The following is a 19,556-nucleotide window of genomic DNA, read 5'->3' as shown; positions in this document are numbered from 1 at the left end:
GCAGCCTCAGCCCCGGCCCGCCTGCCCCAGGACCTCTCGACCTCATCCCTGCCGGCCCCTTTGCTCAGTCTGCCCCAGATACACTGGCTCCGTGGGGTCCCCTGAACCCAGCAGGCACTCCAAGCCCAGGGCTTTTGCACCCACTCTTCCTTCTGCCCAGTCTCTGCCCCCGATCCACCCGAGGGACCCCTGACCTTCTCCTCCTACTACGAGGGGCGCACTCACAGAGTCTTCTCTGCACACCTTATCTCAGGTCACAGACCTGTCCTGCCTGCACTCCCCTGGCCCCTTCCCTGCCTCATGTCCTGCTGGCACTTGTCACCTTCTAACACATCTTATATTTCACCTGCTGTCTCATGTATGACCCCAAGATGCCAGCTGCGTGAGCGCAGGGAGTTCTGTCTGTTGTGTTCACGGCTGTGTCTGGCACACCCATGCTGGGGGAGGGCCTGGGGCTCTGCACGCACCTGGGAGTCTTCTCTGCAGGTGCAATGCCCGCTCTGTCCACAGGGGGTGCTCAGGGCAGCCCCAGGGGCAGGGACGACCCTTGCCACTGGCCACACTTAGGGAGGTGTCCTCAGGGAGACCACCTGCCCCCCTCCTTACCCCTAGCCTGGACTCTGGAAGGTCAGGCTCCCGCAGGGCCAGTGGCCAGCTCCCCACTTCACAGCCACCCAGGCACTGGCCACACTGTGATGCCCACTTCACAAGGAAAAGACCCGCAGGCCGCAGCGGTGCCTCTGTCTCCTTCCTCCTGGGGGGCCGGCACCTGTGCCACCTCATGGCAGAGAGGGTTGGAGGGTTGGCGAGGTTTCCCCACGCTCCCTGCTTTGCATTCAGGACGCAGTCCGGGGCACAGCTGACCTGCCCAGAGCCCAGCTCCCTGCTCTGCAGCTGCCACTGTCCAATCAGGAGCTACTGCGTCCGCCCAGCGGCCAATCCCCAAGGAGCTGACATCCCAATGGGGATGCTGCGAATCCCAGGCTGCGCTGGGCTCCCGCACCGCGCCTCCGAGGGCGGCAGGCAGGGCTGCCCCCGGCTCCCTCCCTGGGACAGTTCAGAAACCATTTGACAACACACCCGGTTCAGGAGGGGCAGGAGGGGCGCCTGGCCGCTGAGAAGGTGTGGCTCGGGGTCCAGGCTGGGAGCCCGAAGGCTGGGTCCCTCCTGTCTCCTGCACGCCCACCTGATCTGTGTGTGACCTTGAGCAAACCAGCATGGTTTACACTTGGGGACACTGCAGCAGGGAGCACTGACAAGGAGCAAAGAGAAGTAAGGCAGGAGTGCGCTCTGAGCCCGAGAGGAAAGGTGCCGAGTTGACCCCAGCTCTCACCCTTTGCGGGCTGAGCTGAGTGACGGCAGGGGACCTTAAAGGTCAGGAGGGTCCATCTACGGTCATTGTCTTTTCCCCAACTAATGATTTTGAAAATTTAAACATCGGAAAAGTTGTAAAAAACCAGAATAGCAACAAGCACCTACATACCCTTCCTCCCTTTCACGGACAGTCTCCATTTGTCTCATCCGCACTCAGTGCCTCCCCCTCCCCGCCCCTCCGCTCTTTTTCTCTCTCCCCTTCCCTCCTCATCCCTCCCTCTCACACGCACTTTTTTTCTGAACCATTTGAGAGTTATGATCTCATGCACTTCACCCACCCCTTAAGCTGCAGCGAGCATCTTCTGAGAATAGAAACTCTTACATGACCACAATACCAGGATCCCACCTCAGAGAATTAATTCAATACTGCCTGCTACATCGCGTGTATTAACAATTTCCCAGTTATTCTCAAAATACATTCTATAGCTCAAAAAAACCTCAGGATCCACTCAGGGGTCACAAATGACGTTGGTTATTTGCCTCTGGCCTCCAATCCAGCACCCCCACCACTGAGGGTTTTTTTTTTTTTTTTTTCAAGCTCAGGCCCATAGTCCTGCAGCCTGTCCCACAGTTCCAGGTTTGTCTGATTGCACCTCTGGTGAGGTGTGTCCTGCATCCAACCGGGGTGCATGTGTGCGTCGGTCCATCACTGGCAAAGCCAGGTTCTGACCCTTGGTTGAGGTGGCTTCTGCCTGGCACAGCGCACTCATCCCTTTAGAATTAACCACTAATTGCGGGGAGGGCACTTCGAGGCCCTGTGGGAATCCAGTTCCCTGAAACCCCTCCCTGGGGGTGTTTTCTCAGCTTCAGTTTTCCCAGAAAGGCCAGGATGTGGCCAGGCAGGGCTCTGAGTGCCGAGGCAGGTGAGAAGGCACGAGGCCGAGTTTAAGCAGGAAGAAAACACAGAAGTGGGTCCCCGGAGGCCTTAGGCTGTAGCAGGGCTGCGGCCCCGGCCAGGCCTCGAGTGCAGACTCTCTCAGGGACTGACTGAAGACCCCACAGGGCCTCCGTGTGACTCTGGGGCCTGGGATTGGCCGTGAGCCTTTGGGCTGACAGTCTTCTGGACAAGGGGACCCATGATGTGACTTTAAACACAGACAAGCTCATTTATACACACAGAGGGAAAGCACCAGAATAAACTGCATGGGCCGTGCCGGAGAAGGCCGGGCTGACCAAGGTGAGGCGCCTCTGACCGGGACACACGAGCTCTCTCTCTCTCTGAGCCTCAGTTTTCTTACTTGCAAAATGGGGGCCTAGCCTACATGAACCTCAATTTCTCTGTTGGAGCTCAGCATATATGATACGTTATTCTGGGGGTTAACATGCCCGGGGGCCTTCGCTTCGGAGCTGTGAGGGGAGCTCTGTCTCTGTCTCTCTCTGACTCCTTCAGCCTCAGCATTAAAGATGGAATCCGTAGTTTCTCCGAGTTGATGAGAGCTACCTGCAAGAGATGGGAAGAATTCAGTGCATCTGGGAGGGAGAAGAAAAGGAATTTGCAGCTGCAAGCCAAGAAGCCACAAAGAAAGGTCTGACAGAGCCCCCGAGTCTGGAGACATAAAATAACACAAGGTGCACTGTGATGGGGGACCACCTGTTCTGGTTACTCCGATGCTCTGGCTGATGAGGGGCGTCTGACTGGCGTAGAGGGAGGGTTATGAGGGATACAGGAGGTTGAATCGGCGCCCATTCCTCTCTCCTCCGGTACCCACGTCCTTTGCTGAGTTCCTTTGCTGCTTCCCCCCAACACGCATGTGAACATCACACACACACACACACACACACACACACACACACACACACACACACTTGGGCCAATGGAGAGTGAGCAGAATGACCATGTGCCAGCTCCAGCCTCAGCCACAGGAGACTTGCCCTGGAGCCTCTGTCGTCATCATGGACGAACCTGCCCCAACCCCTACTCCCTCGGCTGGTCCAGAGAGGTTGATCTGCACGGTAAGAGCCACTCGGCCTCAGCCGGGCATCGCCAGCTGCCCTGCGACGTGCAGCCAGCAGACCCACGACGCGTGCTCAACGAACCTCCCTGCAGCCAGCCGCCAGGACCGTCACACGGAAGGTGAATGGAGCTTCAACCGTAACTTTAGCACTGCTGGGAGCACGTTCTGCTCTGCTCTAATACTCAGGGTCTCTCTTATTACATTAAATTATAGCTCTGGTGGGTGGCTGGGAGCTACTTCCAGTTACTGGTAAAACGATGCCACGGCTGTCTCTCTACCAGTAGCTTCTGGAGCACAAAACTTGGTTCATGGGAACCTTCCGGGGAGGGAGATTTCTCCACCTGAGGTTAGCCCTTCGAGCACTGGAGAGGGTAGCTGCTTCTAAATTGACATCTTGCCAGAGCCTACGATACGTTTCCATCTTCTTCTAGGGCTGGGCTGATGACACAGTTCTACCCTCTTTGGGTGACTCCCAGGAGATCATTCTAGGTGTTGGGGAGGGGCTGAGGCCCGGTCGAGGTTCAGATCTGGCTCTTGGTTTGAGTCCTAACCCTGCCATTTCTTGGTGTATCATCTTGGGCAAATCTCTCAACCTTCCCAAGTGTCAGTTTCTCCATCTGTGAAATGGGATGGTAACAGGAGTTGGGGAGGAGCTGATGTGCTAACTGTTGGGGGTGCACAGTGAGGGCCATGGGGGCTGGGATCTGCCTGTGCCTGGCCCTGGTGGAGGGAAGGTGCTGCCCAGGGCCTGGGAGCTCCTCAGAGAGTCCCGACCACAGCTCCTTCCTGAACGTGTGCCCAAAGCGATGAAGTCACTTCTGCACAGATGCGTCCCTCCCAGGCAGCGGTCCTACCTTCCAGAAAATCACTTTTCAGGGCCCTCAGACCCGCTCCAACATCTGCTTTCCCTCGCTGCCTCTCTGCCTTGCTCTCATCTTCTCATCGTTTCCACTCTCCCAGAAAAAGGCTCTTTGCTTAGAGATGTGACCTGCCACTCACAGGTCCGCCTCGGGGCCATGTGGGCCCTCTGGGGCGGCATCCTAATTCTGGGTCATCCTGGAAGCCCAAAGGCTCCAGAAGGCTTGGCCCTAGTTCGCTGAGGTCTTAAGAATGATAACACTTACGAGTTTCCTATTGCCACGTGACCAGGGTTAGCGTGGTTTACAATAACAAACGTCTCTCACACTGCTTTGGGAGTCAGGAACCCGGGATGGGTGGTGCTGGCTCATGATGCCAGCTGGGGCGGCAGTCTTGTCTAAAGGCCCCTGTTTCTAGACATCTCCTGCACGTGGCTGTGGGCAGGGGGCCTCAGCTCCACGCCCCCTGGATCCCTCAAGCCAAGGCAGCTGGCGTCCCCCAGAGAGAGACACTGCAATGTCTTTCATGACTGAGCCTCAGAAATTGTGTCTATTGGTCACAAAGACTGACCCTAACATGATGGAAGGCGTGAGGACCGGGAGGCAGGGCCACTGGAGGCCACCTTGGAGGTCTCAGCCTTGACACCCATGAGGGACTATTCCTCGCAGCTGCTCCATTCCCATTTCCCCTGAGATGTGGGGATACGGCTCCACCAGGGCAGGGGGCTTCGTCTCTGCTGCTCACTGATGTGTCCCAGAGCAGTGCTGGGCACGCAGTGGGTGCTCAGAGAACGGAGACCAAGGGACCGGGGAGAAGAGGCTCGTGGCATACAGGTGCGGCGGGTACGTGATGGCTGTCGGGTGTCTTCCCAGAAGCCTTGGGGCTCAGGGCTGCAGCTTGAACTATGCCCCCCTGTATGTTGCTTCTTAAAGCCTGGAAACCCTTCTACCAAAGCCCTGCAGTGCTGCTCTGACTGTACACGAACAAAACCACCGCCCTTTCTGGGGCCAAAGCCTGCAGGAGCTTTGGCGGCCACAGTGCGTCTCAGGAAGAGACAGGAAGAGGTATAACCGCTCGAAACCACACAGATCCGGAAGGGTGTTTGTGCAACATCCCCTTCCTCTCTCCCAGCGGCCGGGCGCCCCAAGACGGGAGCTGACTCCTCTCCCACGAGCAAGGCGGGCGGCTGAGTGAGTGCGGCTGAACCTGAGAGCGTCCGGGGAGCAGGCAGAGAGGCCTGGAAGGGCCTGAGGTCAACCGCCCAGCTTCCAAACAGCACCATCTGGACGGTGCTCAGATTCAGGGGGAGCTGGGTGGGGGGAGAACGGCGCCGTGGTTACCTGGTGCCGGGACCCCTGCTCTTTGCCAACAAGAACCTCTGTCTCTCCTCCAAGCTCCCAAGTCCGGAGTGGAACCAAGCGGCCCCAAGCGGCCCCAGGCGGCCCCAGGCGGCACGGTGACCCCCCCGAACTTGACACTGAACAGCATGGACCTCACGTGGTCAGACGGCAATGGAAGCGTCTGGACCAGCCATGGAGGCCACGGGCGAGATCGCCTGTTCACACACTTATCAACGCCGCATTAACAGCCCCTTATAAAGATCGCAGACGGAACGTTTCCGTCTTTTCAAAACAACATTCAAATGCCTGTTCCCTGATTACAAACAAGTCCACCAGCACAGAGCCCAGGCTGGACTCCTGCAGGGAGAGCCCCTGCTCAATCTAATTAACGCCACAGTGCAAAAAAAAAGGTCACAGCCCCCAAATCCCAGCTCTCCCAAAGTGACGCTGGAAGGCCTTTGCCCTTGGACAGCCCCCCAGATCCACACCCACTTCCCCTGCACCTGCTGGGTGGGCGCCTCCTGACCAAGGGGACGCCTCGCTGGGGCTCCTGGCTATGCCCGGGCTGCGCACAGGGATGGCAGGGGGTCTGTCGGGGTCAGCAGCCAAAGGCCCCGAGCCTTGGGCTCAGCCACCCTCCCTCCCCAGCCTGGCCTCTCCCGGTGCTGTCCGGATCCTGGTGACCACAGGTGGAAGGATGTGGTCACCTGGCACCAGGGAACAGAAGAGAAGCCTCAGTGCTTTATAGACCTTGTGAGCTGCAGTGGGTCAGGGCAAGATGTGGGAGACAGAAGCCCACGTGTGCTCCAGAATCTCCATAGCCATCCTGGGGAGCCCAGGCCACCCTTTAGTTGTTCATTCAGCAAGCGTATCACAGCCCTCCTGCCGCACCCCGGGGCACTCACAGCCTCCTCCCCGTCAGCCACCCTGGCCTCCCGCAGTGGCCACACCCTGTACCAGTATCCTGCTTGGGGCCCAGAGTGGAGAAGAGACTGAGGTGGGGGAGGGAGGAGACAGCATGAAGACTCCGGGCTTTTCTGGGCCAGAAAGCCCCCTGGGCACCAGGGGGCTAACCCCACCCTCCTCTCCCTCGTGGCCACCAAGGGGGCCCTTCCAGACAGACTCACAGAGTAGGGAAGCACTTCAAGGGGTCCTCTGGCCACCCTCCCCCTTGCCCTGCAGGAGAGAGGAGGGGTGGGGCGCCTTTCGTTTTGTTTTTAACGCAGAGACCCTCACCCCTTCCGCCTCTGAAACTACTGTCTGCTTGGAGATGGAGACCCCAAGGCGGGGAGCTCCCAGGAGCCGCAGATGGGCCGGAGCCTCTCCCGGAGTTTGCAGGGACCCATCCGCAGCTGCCCGCCTCTCCCAGGGCTGGACAGAGGTGGCCTGCTGAGCTCTTGATCTCTGGATGGCTCCTTGCCCCAGGGATGAAAGCAGAAGCCAGCAGCCCCGGAGGCAGGGCCCTGCCCGACACCTCCTCCGGGTGCCAGCCTGCTGCACCCCACCCTCCGGCCAAGCACGCCCCGGGCGGCGGGAGGCTGGCCCGGGCCCTCCCAGGGAGGACGCCGGCCGCGCTCTGCAGAGCCGCTGTGACAGGCGGCCACGTGGGCTCTGCCTGGGTCCACAAGGGCAGCTCCTGCCCTGGCTGCGGCCAGTGCTGTTGGGGAGCAGGGCCCAGGGGGCTGCTGGCCTGATTAACCCTGGACGTTGGGGGAGCTCCCGAGCCAGAGCCCAGGGGGCTGCCTTCCCCTCAAGCACAAAGCCCATCTGGGGGCACAGGGTCCCTGAAGCCCCCTGGGTACCTGTTCCTGGGTCAGAACTGCCAGAGACAAGACCATCTTGGTGTGTACAAGGCAGGGAGGTGAAAGCCACAGGCCAACCAGGAAGCTGGTGGCAGAGAGAGACAGAGCGCAGGGTGCTTGGCAGGCGAGGTCCTGGAGAGGCGGGGTGTGGCCTCTTGTCCCAGGCGCGCCCGAGGAGGGCCCCAGACACCCTGACCTTCCCGCTGGCAGGGCAGCAGCCACGTGGGGCAGGGAGGAAGGGAGCCCCGTCCTTGGGGTGGGGGCCAGAGGCACAGCTACCTGTGAGTCCTGGGGTGTTCAAGAGTTCCTGCTGATTGGCGCCAGCTCTGTTCCAGATCTGGGCTACACGCCTTTCACCCACGTCCCCTCATCTGACCGCCCCCGCAGCCTGGGGGGGTTACTGCCGTTCCCCTACTGCAGAGGTGACGACACTGAGGGTCAGAGGTCAGCCCATGGCTAGGATTCACACCCAGGGCTGGGCCGACTCCAGAGCTGTGCTCTGAGCTGGGCACCGCCAGGACTGCCCCCGCACCGCACTGGTGAGCCCGGGCAGGGCTCTGCCTCGCTCAGGTCCCTTCCCCGGTCTCAACGCGGTGCCAGGCGCAGCAGGTGCAAGCAGTCGGTGTTGGGGGAGGATGGGTAAGGGGACCCCGCTCCGTGGGGAGGTCTTCTCTGCCCTCTAGCCTGTCCCTGCTCTGCCCTTCCTCCCTGGGGAGGCCCCTCACCTGGAGGAGAGTGAGGCAAAGGGAGGGCTTGGATGGAAATTTCCATCTGTGCTGAGTCTCCAGCCCGAGCAGCGGCCCACCTCCCTTGCCCACTGGTTCCGGGCAGTGGGGTGGGCCCCCCTCTTCCCTGGGGTGGACACGGGGCTTTGAAGCCTCGGCCAGGAGTCAGCTGCTATGGATCCTTGGCGGGATTAAGACACAGACTGGACAATGGGGAAAAGAAGGAGGACAGAGGAGGGAGAATTAAACAGTTTGCTGTGCTCAGAAGAGAGCAGGTGTTGGGAGGTGAGCAGGAGGGAGGGGAGAGGAGGAGGAGGAAGGGGGCAAAGGGACAGTGGAAGAAAAGGGAGATCCTGGAGGGGGATGGGGAGGAGAGCCCCCCTGGGCTGCGCCCAGCCCTCCCTGCCTTTAACCCTCAAAGGAGAGGGCACTTCACAGACAGGGGACCAGGGCCTGGGAACACTCAATGCTACCCGCTGGCCACCTGGGCCATCAGAGGCGGAGATGAGACAGGACCAGGCGCGTCTGGCTCCAGACTGGGGCTCTTTCCTCTCCTGGCCTGGGGCCCTACTCGGGCCTGACTCAGGACAGGTACCCTCTACAGCCTGCCAGCCACTCAGACCCTGTGGGTCCTCGGACACAGACTTAATCCACTGCTCTCTCAGATCTCCGGGCAGCAGGCACAAGTCCAACATTTCGAACCGACGCCTGCAACCTCGCCGGCTCATGTGCAGTGGCAGCCACAGCGCGCCGCACATCACACTGCAGCGTCACCCCGGCCACTAACAGTACATCGTGTGTCTTCGAGCGCTTGCCAACTCTTTAAGGACGTTCCTTTGGACCTGGAGGGCCAGCGACTGCTAAATGCTGGGCTGCGAAGTTGGGGATACATTTAGTCCAGGAGCTGCTCCTCTTCTGAGTGGATGCGTCTGAGCCGTAGATTTAAGCCAGATCAATAAAGGTGGCAGACAGAGCTGCTGAGTTGCCCGATAGCCACCCCACTGGGCCCCATTTCCTGAATTACCTTCCAGCTAGCGTGGCCTGGGACGGTCTATCAGCAGATTCCTGGCGGGTGGGGCTTCCAGAAAATTTTGCTTTCCTGATGGAAAGGGGCAGAATCTTCTGGAATAGTCTTCTTCATAGAGGAGGCGGCCATTCAAGTCCTGCCTCCATTTCAGCAGGAGCGAGGCAAGGTGTGTGGGGGGGCATGTCTCAGGCTGGATGGGGGGCAGGAGGCGGCATCTTAAAGGCTCACGTGGGGTGACCTGCAGTAACTAGTCTTGTACTGTCCCCTTGGCTTGACCACAGAATAAGACTGTAGGCCAGGTGGTCCTGAGACCAGCAAAAGTACCCTGTTAAGTGGGGACCTCACAGTGGTTCTGGCTATTTCTGCAATTTAAGGAGCAAGTACTGAATAGATCTGCCTTGATGTGACCCACTTGGCTGGGACCCTGGGTGGCGGGGCGCGTCCCAGTGTGCAGCCAGAGAACTGGGTTCACACACGCTAGACGCGCCCCGTGTGAGGAGCAGAGAGCGGGTCCAGGCTCTGGAAACACACGACTCCCTCTGCGAAGCCCCCAGGTTGGTGGGTCTCGTACACCGGCACCCAGGGGGAGCAGACTCCTCTCCGCCTCCTCGCCCCGCGGGGACAACTGCCATGATAACAAAAGGGCTCTTTTTATGCTGATTTGAAACAGGAGTCCTTGTTAATTCTTCCTCACAGGGCCCACTTCCGTTCTCTCCGAGCTAAGAATCGTTTTCACGTTTTTAAGGGATTGGAAGAAAAACAAAAGAAGTATAGTTTATGGGACATGACAGTTACATAAAATTCAAATTCCAGCGTCCATAAATAAAGTTTCATGGGCACAAAGCCGCGCTCACTTTCTGTCGGGCTGCCATCAGATGCCACAGACGCGAGGGTTTCAATAACAGACATTTTTTTGCCGAGTTCGGGGGGCTGGCAGTCCAAGGTCCAGGTGCTGGCAGAGTCAGCGTCTGGTGAGGCCTCTCTTCCTGGTGGAGGACGGCCACCTCCTCCCTGTGTCCTCACCCAGCAGAGAGCCAGCGTGCTCTGGTCTCTCCCTGTTCTTCCAAAGGGCCAAATTGTCAAGGGGCCCCGCCCTCCTGACCTCATCTGAGCCCAGTCATCTCCCAAAGACCCTGGCTCCAAACACTGTCCTACTGGGGATTAGGGCTTTGACATTATGAATTTCGGGGACACACACATTCAGGCCATAACACTTACTCATGAATTGTCCACGGCTGCTTTCAGGCCACGAGGCAGAGCTGGAAGTTGGGACAGAGAGTGCGCTGCCTGCGAGGCTGCACTGTTTACTTTCTGGTCCTTTGCAGAGAAGGTTTACAAAGCCCTGTGGTAGGGCAATACTGCCTCCATTACTGGGGCCTCCAGAAGGCTGCGCCTGCCTCCTAGAGCAGGGAGGCCCTCAGGCATCCTTTGCACCAAATTATTTATTTATCTAGTAAAAAAAAAATAGTAATTTGCATTGATCTTCCCTATATCAATCTCAGTGCTCAGAATTCATTTTTTTAAGTTTTTTTTTTTTTTTTAAGCCACAAGCCTCTCCTCCTGGACCCCGTCCCTGCCCCCATGCGGCCACACCTGTTTTCTGGGCCCGAGCCTAGGACTCCACCTCTCTCAGCCCGGGGCTTCAGTTAAGCGAGGCCACCGCATGAAGCTCGCAGCCTGCGCGCCAAGCACGCTCTTGGTTTCTGTTATTCTGTTCACCTCTTGCGCTCAGGTGTAGCTTGGGTGGTTTGGTGACTTTCAGGCCAACTCTGGGATTCTGTTGAGAGCTGTCATCATACGAGATCATAACCCCCTCTCTGGGGACTGGACACCAATCCAGTTTAATAACTGATCCCCAGAAGCAGACCCATTTCAAAGGCGGCGTGACTGGTAGCATCTCGTCATCCCTGTTCAAAGCCGTGCTAGGGGGGTGGGGGTGGGGAGGCAAATGCAGGAGGTGCACCTGCGGACGCTGATGCTTGGAGGGGCCACACATCATAGTCTGGGGGGACTCGCTCTGTTGGGGTGCGCTCAGCACCGCGTCCTGCAGTCCCCACCCCGGCCACGTCCCGGGTGGGAGGCCTCCCGGAGGCTTCACAGAGATGCAAACCTTCACGGCTGAAAAGCTCCCTGTGTTTCCTTCCTGGGAGATGCCTCCCTGGTGACACGTTATGCAAATTTTCCAAGTGTTCAAGACAGGCCACCTGGAAGAGCCTAACCAAGTTCAGGACTTGGCTCCAGGGTCTGTTGAAAGGACCCCCTCCCTCTGACGGGGGTGGACGTGCTGCACGGCTCCAGGTTGGAAAGGGCATCACCATGACTCATGGAGGCCGAGAATGGGGGGAGGACCCCAAGGACGTGGCAGGGAAGGGGATGCCCCAAGCGAGGTCCTTCTCTGCCCTGCCCAGCGGGGTTCCACCTGTGCCTCCCCCTCAGGTATCTGGGGAACAGAGCAGGGAAGATGGCCAGCAGGCAGGCCCTGGGGGCTCTGACAGCTGTGGCTGTTAACCTGTGGTCGGGGAGGGTCTGAGGTTAATCGTGTGACTTGGATGCGCCTGCTCGAAAGATGTTACTTGCACAAGAGCAATCTAGTTATGGCAGATCTTTTTCCCCCCTGAAAACATCCCTAAAGACTCAAACCAACATCAGCACACGAAAACCCCACCACACAAAAAGCACCCAAAACGACCCCAACCATCGCTCGCCGTCTTCTGGTGGCTAGGATACCTCCCTAGGATGCTTGAGCAGATGCTGAAAGACACCCATGGTGGGGATGGCAAACCTGTGCAGCAAAGGGCCGGAGGGTCACCATTTTGGGCTTTGTAAGTCCCTGGCCCAGCTGTTCGCCTCTGCCGTGCGAAGCAGCCAGAGACAATACGTGAATGAAAGGGGGTGGCCGTGTTCCAACAAAACTTCATTTACAAGAACAGGTGGTGGGCTGGATTGGCCCTCAGGCCATAGCTTGCAGAACTGTGACCTGCGACCTTAAAGAAAGAGAGGTGGCATCCACCGAAATGAAATTATGAAGTGAGGGTCCTCTGATGTCCGCAGCCCTCGCAGCTCTGCTCTGCCCTGCCCTCTTGTGGGGGGACCCCTCAGGTCCAAGATGACCCCACGCTGCCCGAGCCCCCGACCCCGCTGCTCAGTGGGGTCGCCGGGGAGGAGGGGGGAAGGCGTGCCCTGAGTCCCCATTAATCTGCTTTTACTTTGCTAGTAATTCTGATTTATCATCTGACCGCAGGCCTGATTAATCTTTTCCGAGTAAACATGTAAAGCCACCCTCTCGGCCGCTCTCTGCGACGCGGCTCGCTGGGGACAGCTGGCCACGGACGCAGGCTGCTGCCTCTGATGCTGGACTATTTTTGGTTACTCTTTTTGCCTCATTTATTTTTGACTTGAGTTGCTCATACAGACTGTTATGTTCTCTTCCCTGCTCCCGCACTGAGATGAAATGAGTGTAGTATTTTTAAACCCCGTTTGTGTCGCCTCATGATTGGGGCAGCACCTGGAGAGTGCTGTCCGCGGTGGGGCCACCTGTCCTTGCCCTCTGGCCCACAGCCCTGCCTCACTCTCCTGGTGACCCGTCCAGTCCTGGGGAAAGACTGTGTCCTGCCCTGAAGCTGGGCTTTGAATGGCCGGGGGCCCAGGACATCCGAGGGGTGGAGGAGGCACCAGACGCCCACCTAAGCAGCATCCTGGGCCTCATCGCCGGGTGGGCACTAGTCGAAGGAGCGCAGTGCATGCGAGGCGCTGGGATAAAGGCGCTCCCGTGCACTCACCCACCTAGTCTCCACCCCCTCCACCCTGTGAGGTTGGCTCGATTTATTATCAACCACTGATGACGGCTTGGGAAACTGAGGCTCAGAGAGGTTAACAAGGCCTGTCCACGGCCACCTGTGGCCCTGGGAGCCCCTCCTCTGGCAGAGAAGGAGCAGTCAATGGCTTCCTCCCGAGAGGGGCCGGGGGTCTTGTCAGGAGACCAGCAATGATCTGGGTGTGAGCTGGGGAGGCCCGGGCCGGGGTGGACCGGTGGCTGCTGGAGTCGAGAGGTCGAGACCAAAGGGCCAGCTGGCCGGTGGGTGTGGGGTGTTAGAGGAAGATGGGGGTGCAGGGTGACCCCAGGTTTCTGGAGAAGAGCTGCTGGCTCCTGAGATGGGGGGCCTGGTGGGTGCAGCAGGTTGGGGGAATCCCGGAGCTGGGCAGTGGCTGCATCCAGTCCCAGGGGCCCCTGGGACACCCAGGTTGGGGCTGGTGTCCTCGGGGCTCTCCCTGAGTTCCCACCTGTCCCTGGTTGGAGCTGTCTCCTCTCTCCTGCCACACAGACTTTATAGGTGCCGTCCCTCCGCCTGGGGTGCTCTTCCTTTGCGTCCCTGCTCAGATGTCACCCCTCCAGAGAGGCTGTCCTGGAGAGCCCTGTCCAAAGTGTCCCGTCCATCACATCAGCACATGCATTTCCTGCAGAGCTGGTACCCCAGCCTGCGGTGACATCACCTGGCCGCCCCTCAACCAGACGGTGAGCCCTAGAGGGCAGCCACTGGGTTGGTCTCACGCCCTGTGGAATCCCTCGTGCGGGGACAGGGTGTCTGCTGAGCGTGTGGAGGCTTGTCACGCCCAGTCTGCACAGGCGCGTTTCCTCTAATTACACCGACTTCAGGGTGGGGCTGAGTCAAGCAGAGCAGTGGGAGGGGAGCGAGCAGGAGGTCGTTCCAGCTGCTCCTCCCTGGGGAGACAGGTTGTCCTGCAGCCTCAGCACCTCCTTCAAGGGGTTTCCTGGTGGGAGAGTGCAGCCCTCACAGGCCCATGTTGGGATCTCAGGCTATGGCTGGACTCAACAGTCTCAACCAGGTCTGGAGTCCCTGACCAGGACGATCTGGGTTCACGAAGCATGCACAGAGCCGGGCATCTCATGGGCACGCATGCACGGGTATACAGACACGTGTATATGCGTGGGCGCACACACACACGTTCACACACCACCTCCACCACCTCCACCACCTGCACCACCTCCACCTCCACCACCTGCACCACCTCCACCACCTCCACCTGTACCACCTCCACCACCTGTACCACCTCCACCACCTCCATCACCTGCACCACCTCCACCTCCACCACCTGCATCACCTCCACCTCCATCACCTGCACCACCTCCACCTCCACCACCTGCATCACCTCCACCTCCATCACCTGCACCACCTCCACCTCCACCACCTGCACCTCCATCACCTGCACCACCTCCACCACCTGCACCACCACCACCTCCATCACCTGCACCACCTCCATCACCTGCACCACCTCCACCTCCACCACCTGCACCACCTCCACCACCTCTATCATCTCCACAGCCTCCACTTTTATCACATCTACCACCTTCGCCCCAGGCTGGCTCCATTTCCTCCAAGCACCCCTGCTTTGGAATCTTCCCCCCGAATGATCCTCTGAGCTTCAGCTCTCACCTCCATACCCAGGAGCCCCGTGGCTGCACCTTCTGCCCACCCTTCTGGCATGAGCTCCAGGTTCAGACTCTTGGCTCCTGTTGGCTCCATCCACTTGGGTATCCCCAGAACATTCCAGAACTTTCTTGCCCATCTCCACTGCTGGCCTTGGCTCATCCACTTATCACCAGGCCCTGCCTTTCTCTAAAGCCCTCAGTGGCTGCTCAGGGCCCAAGCACTTTGGCTTGGTCTGCAAAGCTATTCGCAGCTGGCCCTGTTGGCTTTTCCAGCCTGCTCCCTCTTCCCCGGGCCCCCTGCATACCTGACTTCTGGAACACCCGCCTGCCTCTTTTCCCACACACCTGCAGAGCCCCTCCCCTTGTTCCTGCTGTTCCTTGGGGTGGGGGCCACTGTGTCTCCCCACCTGCTGGGGAGTTCACCAGCCTCGGGGGGCCACAGCAGTGGCTGCTTCCCAGGCCCCACACTACTTGCAGTGGTTATCCGGGGTGGGTGGTCGCAACAGTGGGGAGGGGGTTGGCACTTTCCATTTCTAATACCTCTACCATCCGCCTCTTCTAAATGACCTGCCTAAAGTCACGCAGCTCTCAGAAGCAAAGAGCTGAGCATGTCCGTCTGAAGCCAACACTCTTCATTACTTTTCCCCAGACTTCCACGACGCTTTCTGGGGATGAACGCTCCCTCCCGCTTTCTGGTTTAAATCTTTGACACTCAAAAACCAGCCCAGACTCAGAGGAGGGGGCGTGCAGATCAGAGGGGTGCGGGTCAGGGGGCTGCACACACTGTGAGATTCGGGTGGGGCTGTACTGCAGGACAGAGCTGTGATGCAGCTGCAGCGGCAGTGTGAGTACCTGGCTGGGGGCTCAGACTGGACCTCCACGTCCCACTCTGAGCCCGGGGCCGGCAGGAGGGGGAGGGGGACCCGAGCACACGCTCCTCTGCCCCCTGCAGCGGTAAGAGGACAGTGGTCCTGGTTTTCCCCACTCCCCAGAGGGCACCCACAAGAAGGGAGACAGGGAAGGGCTGCATCCCCTCTCGGGCTGAGGTCCTCCTCACCGAGCCGAGGTGGGAAGAAAACACGGAGTTTGGGGGATGGGGGGGAACAAGCACGCCTCGCCTGTGATCACAGGCTCACAGGCAGCTGTGATTCCCGGGATGATTCAAAGCCTGACTCAGCAGCTGACGCGGGAGGGAGCAGAGGCGGCCCCAGCTCTCGGTGGAGGTGGGGAGCGGCTGCAAGCTGCTTCCCTTGGCCTGGGCAGAGGGTGGGTTCTAACTGCTGCTACCGCAGGATGGGAGCAGGAGGAGAGGCCAGCATCCCGGTGCTTCCCAGACAGGCAGCCCCAGAGACAGCCTCTCCAGTCCAAGTGGACACGCTGGCACCCTCTTGTGCCACCAGCAGCCCCTGGACACCGAGCCCTCCCCCAGGGCGGGCGGGGTCTCTTCCTCTGTGGAGCCCTGGGCAACTCACACCCTGGGGGCCCCCAAGTGGGGATCTGCAGTCAGGGCTTGGGGGATGGTGGACGTTCCCGTCTCATCTGCTGAGATGAGTTTCCGTGGTAAAAATGGGGGGGCTGGTCGTGGTCTGTGGGGACAGGGGCCACCTACTTCTGGCCAGATCTGTGCAGGGACCTCTGTTCACCATGTCAGCATAAGGCTGACTGTCCACGGCCGACCCCCGCGTGATTTCACATCCTCTGGTGCTGAATACCTGCATGTTAGGCGGATTTCAATGGTGAGCCTTAGAAGTTGGGGACAGACCCTGGAATCAGGAGGAGGCTGTTCCCAGATACGCATCTGATGGATCTAAGATCCCTAAAGGCTGGAGCACAAACCCACCCCTCCCGGGGGAGGCACAGGCTGGCATCCTGAAAAGCGGGTTTATCTGAGCGCCTGCCATCTGCCCTCAATGGGGCATGCTGCCCTGTGTCACCCTCTCCCCTTGTCACGTCAGCTGAGCCCCTCTGAGAGGTGGGCCTGGGCTTCATGCAGTGTCCTCAGACTGCGGGGCCCACCTAAGAATGCCGGCAGGGGTGGCCAGGGAGACCCCATACTGGATCCCACTCCTCATCGCAGGCCCTGGCTCCGGGTGGAACTGCTGGCTTTCTAGCGAGGGAATCCAGCGCAACACAGCCGGACCTCAGGTCTGCACGGCACCCTCCTGCAAGCTCACCCCTTAGCCAGGAACGCCTGACGTGCAGTCCCTGCCAAGCGGGAGGCATCAGCAGGCCAGAAAAAGCCACAGGAGTTTCTGGGGGGGGGCCCTGGGGATGGTGGGGGAATCAATGGCAGAAACCCACTGGAGAGGGTCAAGGGGTGCCCCCCCAAAACATGTCAAAATCCCGATCCCCGGGACCTGTGAGCATGACTTTCTGTGGCAATTACGCAGGCGTAACTAAGGTAAGCATCCTGGATTCGGGGGCCCCTAAATCCTACGGCAGGTCTCCTTATAAGAGGAGGAGACACAGGCGCAGAAAAGGAGACGTGGTGATGGAGACAGAGACTGGGGCGGTGTGTCCAACAAACTGAGGAACATCAGGGATTGCCGGCAACAGTGGACCCCGAGAAAGGCCTGGGACAGACTCTCCTGCAGAGCCTCCAAAGGGAAGCCACCCTGCAGACACCCTGATTTTAGACTTCAAACCTCCAGAGCCATGAGAGAATAAACACGGCTATTTTGAGGCCCCCCCACTTGTGGTCATTTGTTCCGGCACATTTTCAACCGTCTAACCTAGCAGGTTGTATGGGACGCAGAGGGAAGGTCCTTCTCTTGGGGGAAGGCACCCTTCGCTGGGGGCCTGCGTCCCGGGCCCTGGCTCATCTCCACACCTTGGGGGGAGCGGAGGTTCTGCAGGGAAATTTCTGCAGTCCTCCCTTGTATTAGCATCTGTGAACAGGCTCCCAGGGCCCTCCTGGCTCTCCAGGGGATCGTAAGAATAAATAACAAGCGGTTTCAAAGAGGATTACGGTGCTGGCACCACGTGACCGAGGCATGGAAGATGAATATCTTGCATGTGCAGCGCTACGCTAGCACTTTGAAAGCCAGCTTTACTCTGCCACATCCATTAAAGGCTCTGCTGAATTAAAAGATATGCAAAAGAAAGCCATCAGGCACTGCGCTTTGGCAATCGGATAATTCACAGAAAAAAAAAGAGTTTTAAAATGAAAATATTCATTGCCAGAGAGGCTGTGAAGAAGCTACTCCGGGGAGACGTTGCTGCTTCGGGGGGTACGTGGCACAATCTTTTGGGAAAGTAATTGGGTAATAGTAGGAAATAAAGGTGCACAGCCTGGGATCCAGAAATCCTACTTAACTAAATGCATCCTAGCTGTGCAAGAGAGGAAAGAGACTTAGATGGACACCAACGTCCAGGACAGACTTATCCGGGAGAGTGAAAAGAAGCGAAATCCCCGAGGAGATAATGTTTCAGTGAATTAAGGGAAAACAATAGGATGGAACCCGCTCACTCGCCGTGAGGGCTCCCTGTATGGGAAAGCGCTTGGGCAGTAACCTGAGCAGGGGAAGCCGGCAGGAGATGGGGGAGGGAGGTCCCACCTCTGGTCCACGCTCTTCCTGCCTCAGACTTGGGGACCCCCTTCTGGTGGGAGGCTCTGTGTGCCGGAGGCAGGGGAGGAAAGACTCCAGTGGGGGCCCGGGGAGTCCCCCGCAAGGCTCTGCCAGCAACGAGCTAGGGCTGGGCTGGGCCTTCATGTGGTTCCCCTCATCAGGCAGCCCGGTGACCCTGGCCCTGGGGCGAGGCCAAGGGTGAGCATCTGCCCCGTTAATGAGGTGATCTGGGGCGTAGGGTCCTCTGATGGCTGTATGACCCAAGGTAAAGCATACAGCCTGCTTTCATCCGTGGCTGGAGGATTGAGAGTAAGTGCCTGTGAGGTTTGAGCAAGAGATTAACAGAGCAGATCCGTGACAGATGGCAGCTGATCACCATCAGCATCAGCGTCATCACTGACGCCATCACTACCATCACCATCATCATGACCATCATCACCACCATCATGTTACCACCAGCATCAGCATCACTGTCATCACTGACGCCATCACGACCATCACCATCATCACCACCATCATGTTACCACCAGCATCAGCATCACTGTCATCACTGACGCCATCACGACCATCACCATCATCACCACCATGACCACCATCCCCATCTCCACCAGCATCAGCATCACCACCAGCGTCAGCATCCCCATGTTCCAACATCAAGCGAGCTGCCTGACTCCTTCCTACAGTGGGGAAAGGCTTTCAGCTGTCCAGCCTCCCCCAGAAGGCCCCCAGCTCCCCTGGAAACCTGCTCACAGGGCCGTGGCTTTCCCTGCCTGCCGCCTGGGACCACTCAATCTGGATGCCCCGGGGTGGTTTCTGTTTAGAAGGAATTATCTCTGCATAATTAAGTGGCTCTGCTATAAACACAGGAGCAGCATCCTGGCTGCTGGGCACTGAGCATGTGGTCTGTTTGGGGCGGCTGCGGGGCTGCAGGACACAGCCCATCCGTCCAGACGCCAGGCGGCTGGGAGCCTGTGGCCATCAGCCTATGATGCCAGCCCCTGGACTACAGCTGCCTTAGCACACAGGACCCGAGCACCTGGCTTTGTCATGCCCTCAGCTGCAGGGGTGCGTTCCCGCCAATTGCCACCTCCAGCTGTGTGCCAGGCCCCAGAGGCTGCAGCTGCTCTGCCCTCCCTAGGGCGTGGCCTGTCGTTCGGGGAGTGGCAGGATTGTGCCCTGGTGGGTAAGAGACTTTGGGGAGGGTCCGTTGGTGGGATGAACAGCCTGGGGTGGATGGAGTAAGGGAGCCCACGGTGGGGACGGCCAGTGCCTACCCCCAGGGAGCCTAAGCTTGGTCTCATGGCCAAAGCTCACTGGGTGGCTGGGGCCTGGCAGGGCAGCTCCTCCAAACCGGGCCTCTGGAGGTTCCAGGTGTGGATGAGTGGACAGGAGGGGAGGTGGGAGAGCAGTCCTGGCCGAGGGCAGTGCCAAGGCCGCCACTGTGACTTCATTCCTGG

General features: G+C 59.0%; 1 protein-coding gene across 5 annotated transcripts in view; it reads right to left on the bottom strand.

Moving 5' to 3' along the window:
* Window positions 1-19,556, bottom strand: part of KCNAB2 (potassium voltage-gated channel subfamily A regulatory beta subunit 2) — an 84,022-nt gene that overhangs the window by 54,765 nt on the left and 9,701 nt on the right. The window contains exon 1 of one of the 5 annotated variants that reach the window (XM_032495049.1): window positions 7,609-7,709. The exons of 2 other annotated variants lie outside the window; for them this stretch is intronic. The gene's annotated coding sequence lies outside the window, so the exon portion shown is untranslated. Of the gene's footprint in view, window positions 1-6,763; window positions 6,910-7,329; window positions 7,487-7,608; window positions 7,710-19,556 lie in introns of those variants that run through there. 2 more of the 5 variants (XM_032495048.1, XM_032495050.1) reach the window with 2 other exon arrangements.

This window comes from Camelus ferus, chromosome 13 (assembly GCF_009834535.1).
Source record: "Camelus ferus isolate YT-003-E chromosome 13, BCGSAC_Cfer_1.0, whole genome shotgun sequence".
In the NCBI taxonomy this organism is placed as follows: domain Eukaryota; kingdom Metazoa; phylum Chordata; class Mammalia; order Artiodactyla; family Camelidae; genus Camelus; species Camelus ferus.
This window is presented reverse-complemented; position numbering and strand designations above follow the sequence as displayed.